This window comes from Astatotilapia calliptera, chromosome 15 (genome assembly GCF_964374335.1).
Source record: "Astatotilapia calliptera chromosome 15, fAstCal68.1, whole genome shotgun sequence".
In the NCBI taxonomy this organism is placed as follows: Eukaryota; Metazoa; Chordata; class Actinopteri; order Cichliformes; family Cichlidae; genus Astatotilapia; species Astatotilapia calliptera.
Genome location: NC_137436.1, coordinates 31,261,218 through 31,273,315, shown reverse-complemented (window position 1 = coordinate 31,273,315; position 12,098 = coordinate 31,261,218). Strand labels below are relative to the sequence as shown.

General features: G+C 39.7%; 1 protein-coding gene across 4 annotated transcripts in view; it reads left to right on the top strand.

Annotated features, from left to right (window-relative positions):
* Nucleotides 1–12,098, top strand: part of LOC113037374 (heparan sulfate glucosamine 3-O-sulfotransferase 5) — a 142,936-nt gene that overhangs the window by 4,740 nt on the left and 126,098 nt on the right. For 2 of the 4 annotated variants that reach the window (XM_026194370.2, XM_026194368.2), the window contains exon 2: nt 501–567. The exons of the other annotated variants lie outside the window; for them this stretch is intronic. The gene's annotated coding sequence lies outside the window, so the exon portion shown is untranslated. The remainder of the gene's footprint in view (nt 1–500; nt 568–12,098) is intronic. 4 annotated transcript variants of the gene reach the window in all.

The following is a 12,098-nucleotide window of genomic DNA, read 5'->3' as shown; positions in this document are numbered from 1 at the left end:
TAATTAGACGGTATTGTTTTCTTTTTCTAGCTTTTGTACCCTACTTTAAATGGTAGTTTCCACTTTGTATGTCCTATGGAAAAAGCTGATGATTTTCTTTGAGATTACTTTATTCATTAAATATTTAATCAGTGGATTTAGCAAAAACAAGGCTACCACAGTTTATTAAATGACTACTTCTTTTTCTGTATTGATTGTAATGGTCAAAAACTCCGTCAATATGGCGTATGGGATATGCTGCATCATATCTTGACAAATACATGGCAAATTGAAATAAGAAAAGTGGACATTGTTTTAAAGTTCTCTATTAGATATTACAAACTAATCCCAATGTAGATTTTCTTTTAGATCCAGGGACTCGTTTTATGTATGCTGTTTAAAGCACTGATGGAGGTTTGCAGTATTGGACTATTCTTGTACTTGGACATGAACCTCAACCACGTAATTACAACATCAGCTAAGGTCCTGCAGTAATTGCTTTTTTTCTTGCTCTCTTTCAGGGGAGTGATTTGCTGATACGTCATATACGGCAGAATGAAATGGCATTTTATCAAATTACCACAACAGGTAAATTTTTGCCAGGGACACACAGACACATTCTCCCTCTTTCTGCAGTGTATAAAGAGAAAACACAAATACTGAATAAATAACAATATTAAATTGTAGTTTACCTTAGAAACCTACTGCTTTCTGATTATACACCACTAATAAAGGCTGCATTTCATGGATGGACTTTAGCATGGGTAGTTTTAAGCTTGAACATTTTCAAAGAAATTTTGAAACACAGGCTGTGTTCCTAACACTCGCCCTAGTTTTCCATTACAATAGTAGAATGTTCCTATAAATTTTGTATCATTAGCAAACAACAGTGTGGGAAACAAACAATATTTGTCTTCATAAATGTTATAAAAATATTTTGTCTCTATGGTTTATGTTGCAATGAGTCTTGGTAGTTACAAAAACAAAAAATTGTTTTCTGTTCATGCTTTTTAATTTGAGCGTAATGTAACTGATGAGGAAAACATCCCGGACATTGTGCCTTCCTTCTCTCACCACAACCGGTCGTGGCAGATGGCCGCCAACCCTGAGCCTGGTTCTGTCAGAGCTTTCTTCCTGTTAAAATGAAGCTTTTCCTTTTCTCTGTCGCCAAAGTACTTGCTCATGGGGTGGGGGGTCATATGATTTTTGTGTTTTTCTCTGTATGTATTTTTGTAGGGTCTACCTTATAATATAAAGCGCCTCGAAGCGACTGTTGATGTGTTTTGGTGCTGTATAAATAAAATTTATTCAGAATGTCCATGAAAATGGAACACGATCACAGGTGGTGACATGGGACAGAATTATTGCTGACTTTGCCACAACTTGTCCTTTAGGACAAATGAAAGTAAGGAGATTTGTTATGAAGAGCTCCCATTTCTGTTATCAACTGTTTGAACTAAGCTTGTGGTTCAAACTCATTGGTATTACATGAGAACAAGCAAGTCAAACAGTGCTTGCCATGCTCTTAGCCAGGCAGTGCTTGCCTCATCAAATTTAAAAAGATACATAAATTAAAACATACAAACAACCATAAATTCAAAAACAGTGCTGTCATAAAGCTCCTCACCTATTTGCGTTCATCCCATGCATTACTTCTATCTTGTGTCTTTGGCTGCAGTTGACTATTATACTGAAAGCCCTGCTTGTTTTGTACTCTTGAAAATTGCAAAAAGTAGGTGTGTCTGTCTCCTGAGCTGAGTTGAGAGCGCAGCAGCTTTTTTTTTTGGTTTGCTCATGCACATTGTGGATAAACCTCTGGTCTTTCACAGGAAACTGATGACCAGCGTGTGTGGCAAACTGCTGCAGGCCCTACTTTCATTGCTCTGAGATCAGTTGCAATCTGCGCTTTGTGTGAAAACACAGCTAGCATAAGCAAGTAAATGAGTATCAGTGATTTATCATTGTAACAGATGAGTTTCCTCTTACTACCTAACAACTTAACTACTTTGGCCAATGTGTGATGGAGTGTGAAAAAGTTGTTAAAAAGGTCTAATGATGATGGAGAGGGACAGTACCTCTGACCATGTGCAGGCTCAGCAGCACTTTCAGATTAGCGTCTATGAGAAAGCACTTGGTTGACTGAATGTAACAAATTTAACAAGCTGTCTGTGAACACTGCACCTTCATTTTTCATTAATATTATTTTCGATATTTTGGATATTGATAGTTAATGATGTGACACACAGCTCAAGCCTTTTAATTCAAATTATTTTTAATTATTATATTTTAATACACTTAAAAAAAATCATGATGTAGACCTGCAACTGTTTTTACTTTTGATACCTTATGTCTCGAAAGCCAGGGATTGAACTCAGAATCAGAATACTTTATTGATCCCCAGGGGAAATTATGTTGGTTACAGTGCTCCAGTACAAACAGTAACAAAAACAGACAATACAAGAAGTAAGAAATAACACAATATATAGAATATATACATATATACAGTGGGGCAAAAAAGTATTTAGTCAGCCACCGATTGTGCAAGTTCCCCCACTTAAAATGATGACAGAGGTCAGTAATTTGCACCAGAGGTACACTTCAACTGTGAGAGACAGAATGTGAAAAAAAAAATCCATGAATCCACATGGTAGGATTTGTAAAGAATTTATACGTAAATTAGGGTGGAAAATAAGTATTTGGTCACCTCAAACAAGGAAAATCTCTGGCTCTCACAGACCTGTAACGTCTTCTGTAAGAAGCTTTTCTGTCCCCCACTCGTTACCTGTATGAATGGCACCTGTTTGAACTCATCATCTGTATAAAAGACACCTGTCCACAGCCTCAAACAGTCAGACTCCAAACTCCGCCATGGCCAAGACCAAAGAGCTTTCGAAGGACACCAGGAAAAGTATTGTAGACCTGCACCAGACTGGGAAGAGTGAATCTACAATAGGCAAGCAGCTTGGTGTGAAAAAATCAACTGTGGGAGCAATCATCAGAAAATGGAAGACATACAAGACCACTGATAATCTCCCTCGATCTGGGGCTCCACGCAAGATCTCATCCCGTGGGGTCAAAATGATCATGAGAACGGTGAGCAAAGATCCCAGAACCACACGGGGGGACCTGGTGAATGACCTGCAGAGAGCTGGGACCAAAGTAACAAAGGTCACCATCAGTAACACACTACAACGGCAGGGAATCAAATCCCACAGTGCCAGACGTGTTCCGCTGCTGAAGCCAGTGCATGTCCAGGCCCGTCTGAAGTTTGCCAGAGAGCACATGGATGATACAGCAGAGGATTGGGAGAATGTCATGTGGTCAGATGAAACCAAAGTAGAACTTTTTGGTATAAACTCAACTCGTCGTGTTTGGAGGAAGAAGAATACTGAGTTGCATCCCAAGAACACCATACCTACTGTGAAGCATGGGGGTGGAAACATCATGCTATGGGGCTGTTTTTCTGCCAAGGGGACAGGACGACTGATCCGTGTTAAGGACAGAATGAATGGGGCCATGTATCGTGAGATTTTGAGCCAAAACCTCCTTCCATCAGTGAGAACTTTGAAGATGAAACGAGGCTGGGTCTTCCAACATGACAATGATCCAAAACACACCGCCCGGGCAACAAAGGAGTGGCTCCGTAAGAAGCATTTGAAAGTCCTGGAGTGGCCTAGCCAGTCTCCAGACCTCAACCCCATAGAAAATCTGTGGCGGGAGTTGAAAGTCCGTGTTGCTCGGCGACAGCCCCAAAACATCACTGCTCTCGAGAAGATCTGCATGGAGGAATGGGCCAAAATACCAGCTACTGTGTGTGCAAACCTGGTAAAGACCTATAGTAAACGTTTGACCTCTGTTATTGCCAACAAAGGTTATGTTACAAAGTATTGAGTTGTATTTTTGTTATTGACCAAATACTTATTTTCCACCCTGATTTACGAATAAATTCTTTACAAATCCTACCATGTGGATTCATGGATTTTTTTTTTTTCACATTCTGTCTCTCACAGTTGAAGTGTACCTCTGGTGCAAATTACTGACCTCTGTCATCATTTTAGGTGGGGGAACTTGCACAATCAGTGGCTGACTAAATACTTTTTTGCCCCACTGTATATAAGTCAGTTACTGATGAATATCTGGATAAGAAAGAAGAGCACATGCAAAAATTGTGCAAAAATTGTGCAGCTATAGCAGTATACAGTGTGTTAGGTGGATGAGTTGTACAGGGAGATGGCCACAGGCAAGGATGGTTTCCTGTGTCGTTCAGGTGCTTTTTGTTCAGTCTCTCACTGGACGTGCTCCTGTGGCTAGCCAGCACGTCATGGAGTGGGTGGGAGGAATTATCCAACATTGCTGCCAGAGTTTGTGCCCTTGACCATCATCTGACACACATTGTACATGACCCCTAGAGTTCCCTAATGCCCTGAATGTTGTAGGGCTGTGTCGGCTGACATGCCTCTGCAATACAACTTGGAGATCTGCAGTAGTGCCACCGGATTGGCTGACTAGGGTGGTGGTTCTCATCTTTAAGAAGAGGAACTGGAGAGCGTGTGCTCCAGCACCAGGGGTCACGGTACTTAGGCTTCCTGACACCCCTGGAGAGATTATATTTCTTGGCTGGCCTGGGAATTCTTCTGTGTTCCCCAAGATGAGCTGGAGGACGTGGCTGGGAAGAAGGAAATCTGAGGTTCTCCGCTTAGGCTGTTTAGGCTGTTAATGCCCCTGATAAGAGAAACAAATGGATACTTTATGGATGGATACTCTACAATAATTTGTTTGAGGTATAGCGAGGAATTTTCATAGTTTTTGATTGCATTTCTTCCTAAATTAATAGTTTGAAAAACTCTTCCATCACTTGTCATTGTCAGCGCACAGTAAAAAAATGTTTGGTTATATATTTTATAATTATTTTATTCTAGAATTCTTCAGCCAGGAAAAAGTGCTTAAAAGTGAAGACATCCATCTGAAGTGCCGATAGTCAGCGAAAAGGTATTTTTTAATGTGATCCAAGATGTTTTTGTTTCTGTGTTTGTGGTGGTGGGCGGGCAATCATCTCTGTTTGCATTTCACTGCATGCCACTTGTGGGAGCCAAGTTAAGATAGTTCATATGTTTTAGTATTTATATTTCGCTGTTGTTAAGCTTGTTTGTGTAATTAATAATTTTAGGAAATAGATGCATGTTTATGGTGGAACTAGGTTACGTAGTACCATGAATACATGTGCCTTAAAGACTCGTGTTTATAGTAAAATCCGGGCATCACGGATGTATGCAAATTAGTGCATGCGGTGCGGGAGGGGGGAGAGGGAGAGAAAAGGAGTTAACACGGCATAAGCTATACGGGGCAGCAGGGTAGAACAGAGCCACACGGTTTTCCTACCGTAGTAGGTTATTTTGTTGAGGACAAGTTAAACCTGACCACTCCTGTAAGATGCAAAAACTGTGGAATAAATTTTTTGTTACATCTTTTCACATCGGAGTCCCGTGGAGTTCTTTTTCCTCTTCAAAGTGACGTACGCGAGTGAATCACGGGAAAACTGGTCTCACGGCTTAAACACCACTGTTCAAACTGATGTTTTAAGTTCAAACATATTCAGTGACATCAGAAAATACCACTGACTGCTATAAGATAGTCATCCCTTATTTTTTTTAATCGCTTTTCTGTTCACATTCAAAGACATGGCTGTATCTGTAAACAGAGTTACAGAATATTTGCTGGTTACTGTACAGCTGCATCTGACATGTCTGTTTTCATCCAAGTAGCTGCACCAGTCTTAGCTAGAGAACACTGAACACAAATTGTTGAACTGACATACCAGATTGTCTAGTTCCTCCATTGTCCATTTTCTAGAGCCATGTATTGCTATTCTCAGAGACAGCAGATAGTTTATTACCTAACTACCATCTAATATGTCCATTCTTTATTGTTTCTCAACAAGAACTCCAATCGTAGTTGAATCCTAACCCTATGTTTTAGAGACAAGCTGAAGATGATGCGTTTTGTTTGGAAATATTTTTTTCTTGATTGCCAAGACTTTGAAAAGTGATTGAAAAAAATATAGGGATAGTGTTAGGAATAGGGTTATCCCTAGTAATTACTTAGAAAGTAAATTAAATTTATTTTAAGCCTCTGAAGCCTAAGAGAATTTAGTCTCCTTATGAAAATTCTAGGCATAGCTTTTGATTTTAGTCATCACTTGCTGAGAACACAGTTTCAGGTCTTTTCTCTTAGTTCTTACCAGAAGTATTATTTCACTTCAATGTCTTCTTATTAACAGCAAAACTGTAACGCTTTTCAGAGTTTGTATGCTTTGGGCTGTTAACAATAGCAACATGGGAGACTTGCGAGGTGAAATAGCCAGGGTTAATTTTAAGAATAAGTTAAGAAAAATTGAAGAAATGATTATATAAAGCTAATTTTTAAGAATGCCGGAACAATAGGAAATGATAGTATCAGAAGGCTTGTAATGTATATGATTTATTTATTTTTCATTTTATCTGAGTCACTAGATTCAATTACTGCTGTGCTTGCATTTTAAAACTGTTAATTTGAAGTTGCGCTGGTGTTTTGCATGGATAGTTATTTATTACCACTGCTGTGTTTGCAGTCTAATTGGCTTCTGAACACATAAATAACGACAGCAGTGAGAACTTCCATCCAACTTGTTCTTGCTCCATTTCAGTCTCTTTCTCTCGGACTGACCTCTCTAGCATAGCAGCTATAGTCCAACAAAGCACATTAAGTTTGACACACAGAACAAACAAAGCTGTAGTCAAGGTGGACCACAGATGTTATTTCCAGATATCTGAAAATAACACGTTATATCCCATCTAGCAGTGAAGATTGTGTAAAGGCCTGTTTTGCTCACTGGAATGAGGGCGAGCGGTTAAATTCCCTTAAGGGGTCACTTGTGCGTAAAATGTAAGCATGTTCAACTGGCTCTTTTCACTTAGCACTCTTGTGCTCATGTTAGCTATAGACCATATGACTGAAAGTGCCAGTCATATGGTCTAAGTTGTTCTTGTAAAAGTGGCACATCAGCACCCATCCCAAGACAGTTTCAGTAAAATAATAAAATAAAGTAAAATAAAATAAAGTAAAATAAAATAAAATGCAGAGCTTTTACGTCAGATTGCTTAAAAATGATTTTGGCTGATAAAGACTGGTCAAGCACATATTTCAGTGTGGATTAAACACAAAAGTTTGCTTATTTTATAACTGCTATGTAAATTACAGAACTGCACATCATTCACCCATAAGCATCTGTGGAAATTAAATGAGTATGAATACAAATAAGAATTTTGATAACATAACTAAAAGAAACAATAAATATTAAACTATTGTCTTGGTCAAAATCCTGTAAGTGAACCCTCTGTTTAATCTTCTTTTCTTATCTATGGTAAAATTGGGTTAAAAAAACACTCATTCACATTAAACCCACAGCTTGAAACACTATGCTAAATGGTACAGAGTGTATTCAAAGGGCTACATAGCTGATACATCAGCGCCTAATTGAAGCTACTTTTGACACGTATTGTTCTGTTAAGTCACTGAGAATTATATGAGCCATATATTTTAAAGCTTTCCATGGGTTGCAGCATATTTACAGGGTTGGTGGGTCTGATGTTGACACATCTTATACATGGCCTATGTAAGGTGGTCATGTGGCTCAGGGCAAATATGGCTCAAAACTGTGGATAAGGAACACATTTGGGCTGAACATTGTATACAATCTCTTCAGTTCACATTTAGTTCAGTTCAATTCAATATCAGTTCAGATTTATCTATTTAACAGTGAGTGGTGTGTAAATACATAGTAAGTGAAAAAAGCTGTTCAAGGGAAACCCACAGCAGTGTACGCCTATTGCAGTGTAACTAAGACAGCATTCAAGGTCACATGATCAAGCCCCAATGATATGGTTATCAAAAAGGAATGTTTCATGCAAATGGAGTCTAAATGGACCATGTTTCCCACCTCTGTTGGTGAGGGGGCTGTACAGAGCTAAAGCCACAAGGCAGGAGGTTGACACTCAAAGTGAAGGGAGCCAACTGATGCAAGAATGAGTCCTATTGGGCTAAGTTAGCGTGTGGGACTCTGGAGGCAGCTGTCAGGTACAGAGGAAGCAGAGTACAACTTTGTCAGTAGCTGAAATAAAATCTTTATTAACCCCAAATTGCCAGAAGGTAAAAAAAAATAATTTTCCAAAAGCCAAAAATGACATACAGTAGTTAGGCCACCCATCATCACTGATGATGACTGGTTGTTTTAAGGCTTTTCTGTTGCATTCATTGATGGCGATTAAAGGCTAAGACTAGATTCATATTTGACTTACACTCCCTGTGCAGACAGCTGAATTAATTAAAAGAGAAACATGTCTTTAATTAGACACTCATGAAAAAGATGACACTGTTAGCACTGTCAGACACCTTGTGGCATTTTGGTGCTGAATAATGTGAATATAGTGACAGATTTCAGTAAAATTGTCTGTTGACTCTGCGCGCAGGGTTGCATCAAGGCCAGTGGATTTGAGTTAACATGCCTGAAATTCATTGTACTTGGAAATATTTCATCACTATTATAGTCTGAGTCAGATTTCATAGGTTTCATTTCTGCTGGTCCATCTGTCGTGTCTGCGCTAAGCCTTATACAAATGTCTATAAAGAAACTATAGACAAAAAAACCTGCCATCCTCTGTCTGTGTGAGCTTTTTCATGCAGCCCACTGTGTTGACAAAAAAGCTGATGTCTATCTGCTCCAGCTGTCTGCAAACAGGCAGACTGAAAGGAGGAGACACAATCTTTTTTCCCTCTAAACTTTGGCTTCTATTGCATCATGCCTCAATACCTTCTCACTCAGCTTTAGTCCTGCTGCTGCTGCTGAAAAGCAGCCATAAAAAAGACTTAAGCTTAAGCTTTATTAACACGCAAGGATAACACTGTCACACTAAATGCAAAAATCATTCATAATCATATTTCCTGTGGCATGATGAGTTATAATGAGTTAAGTCATTTTAACAAAGGGATGGCTTTTGTAAACAAAATGAGAGGCAAGTTCATCAAATTTTGTGGCAAGTGCTTTTTTCCTTGGTGCAGGAAGCAGAAGACAGAACAGGTGTTGATTTAGAGAATGTGTTCAGATGCAGTTTTCGCTGTACACATGGAAATGAATTCGTTTCTTGTAGGCCTTCTTAAAGAGAGAACGAGGATTCACACGTTGGTTATATATAGCTTCCCGATCACTGTCTTGAGGCCATGCATGTGTCTGTAGACAGGTTTTGTCTGACCATCAGCACCTTTGTCTGTACTTATAGCCAGCAATCGGTGCATGATGCTTAATTCTCTCTAGCTATCTTCTGCTATCAATTAGAGTGTTTATGGGAAGGTGCTGTCAGAGTTACCATGGCAACTAATGTCATTGGCATTACATCCCCTGCAGGCCCATGGATGGAGCACTTGCAAGTATCACTGCACAGTGCATTTTAAAGATTCAAAATCTTTACCACTTGGGGATAGAGACAAGAAGTATGAAATACTTAGTCGTGTTGGCAGACTTGTGCTATATCAATTTCTGATCTTTAAAAGTTGTGCAGGCAATTATAAATGTTGATAGAGAGCTCTGACAAGTTATAAGATATTCCAAAAGTGTCTAGGAGGCAGAAGCGCTAGTTTACTGGGAGCAAGCCTGGAATATACTTATGAATTACCTGCTCCCACACTTTTACAAGCTGCTTTAGGATTGTGTCAAATGAAACTGTCTGACTTTACAACAGGCTATTATTCTGTAACACACTTTATGACAAGAAATGCTAAGAGAATTTTGAGTCTCCAGAACCAGAACCAGAGCTGCCTTCCCGAATGCAGAGGTCACATTTCCACTACGTAGTCACACAATTTGGCATTTTATGGACTTGGAGCGAGTTTACATTTAACAAGAAGAGTTCTGTTACTTTGATCTGTGTTTAGGACATTTCTAATTGGCTTTGAAAAAGTATTCAGTGTATGGTATCCAGTGACCCCTATCCTCTTCCATACACAAGGGTAAAAAAGTTAAAAAAAAAAATAACCCTGGTAAAATAAAGAATTAGAATAACACAAACAGTAATATCAGTGACAAAAAGACAACAATGTTTTTAGGTTGTCTATGGTCTGGTGACATGGAACTATATTTTTATGATGATCAAATAGTGTTTGTACTGTAGGCTGCTACTGTTTATGTGTAGTCGCTGGTAGACTTTCTTCAGCTTTGATCTGGGACTTTAAGAGAAATATATCATATTTAGACCAAAATAACTATGTTTCTGTTAGAGATGGGCTGGATGTTTGCTGCGTTCCTTAATGACAACTGCTTTTGGGTCATTTCTAATAGCTAACATTAATGTGAGCGTTGGCCAGGTAAACATTTATAGTACCTGCTTGATACTTCCATGTTTTTGAAAGGGAAGCTGTACTCACTCCTCAGAATTCCCCATGAAGTGTCGTTCAGTGTGGTGAATATCACCTGTTGTTCATAGGATGGCCTTCCTATGAGCAGTGAAACTGTGTGAAGCTGAATCAGCCAGAGAAGGTGAAGATGACACTGCTAGCATCAATGCACTAGTCTGATCTGATATCTGATAATATTGTTTTTTAAGCCTTTAAAGGAGCATGTTGTGGCTCCAATGAAGAAAAGTGAGCATGTTAACAGTCTCAGAAATACGGTTTGCCCTGTGCTGCGATGCAATGTTTTCAAATATTATGATGGTGAGGTGTTAATTACTAATGTTAATAATATTTCAGTGTCCAATCCATCATTACCATGTTACCCCCTATTGATCCTCTACCTAATCCCCCCAGCCAAGGTGTGAAAAGTTTTTGGGTGAATCCACTGTGAAACTTAGCCCCACCATATCATCTGATTTACTGAGGTCAAATGGCCCAGGATGTGAGTGGGCGTTAAGGCGTCTGGGAAGGGATCCCAAAACTGGATTATTGATGGCAGACAGTTGGTGTCATAGACCACCGCCTCTGTTCAAAGATGGTCGTTCACAGTGGACATAGATTACTTCTTTCAGTCCTCTTTCAAACCATCTGTCATCTCTGTCCAAAATGTGAACATTGGCATCCTATAAAGAGTGACCTTTGTCCTTTAGATGCAGATGAACTGCTGAGTCTTGTCCTGTCCAGGTAGCTCTTCTATGTTGTGCCATGCATTTATGAACTGGCTATTTGGTCTCTCCAATGTAGAGGTTAAGCATTGCACAGCACACACTATGTTGTTAAGTTTGTGTTTGGGATGAACCAGTTTATGTCTGAGTGTGTGGCTGGGTCTGAAGTACACTGGGATGTCGTGCTTGGAGAAGACTCTACTGAGTTTCTGACAAACCTGCTACTTAAGGGATGATGATGTTGTTCTGTTTGTCCTTAGTTGGTGTCTGACCTTCTTTTCTGTGCCTCTTTGCTGATTTCATGAAGGCCCAATTAGAATAAACATGTTTTTAGAGTTTTCTTTACATGTGTTCCTCTTCTGACTTAGAGGAAATGTTTTCTACCCGGTGTTGTAGGGTCCTGATTACTCCAAGTTTGTGTTCCAGAGGGTGGTGGGAGTCAAAGAGAATGTACTAGTCTGTGTGTGGGGCTTCTGGTAAACTTCAGTGTTGAGGTTTCCATTCAGTGCTTTGCAAATTTCTATTCAGCTCCAATATTGAATCATTTTGTATATGGTTGTGGCCAACAGGGAAGAATGTTCAAAAATGACCAGAAATTCATAAATATGCTGCAACTAGGTTTAAAAACTTGTATTACGTGTATGCAATTACAGTAAAATGTGAAGAGTAGTATCGGTATCGTGTTATATATCATAGGGGCGATCGTGGCTCAAGAGTTGGGAGTTCGCCTTATAATCGGAAGGTTGCCGGTTCGAGCCCCGGCTTGGACAGTCTCGTCGTTGTGTCCTTGGGCAAGACACTTCACCCGTTGCCTACTGGTGGTGGTCAGAGGGCCCGGTGGCGCCAGTGTCCGGCAGCCTCGCCTCTGTCAGTGCGCCCCAGGGTGGCTGTGGCTACAATGTAGCTTGCCATCACCAGTGTGTGAATGGGTGGATGACTGGATATGTAAAGCGCTTTGGGGTCCTTAGGGACTAG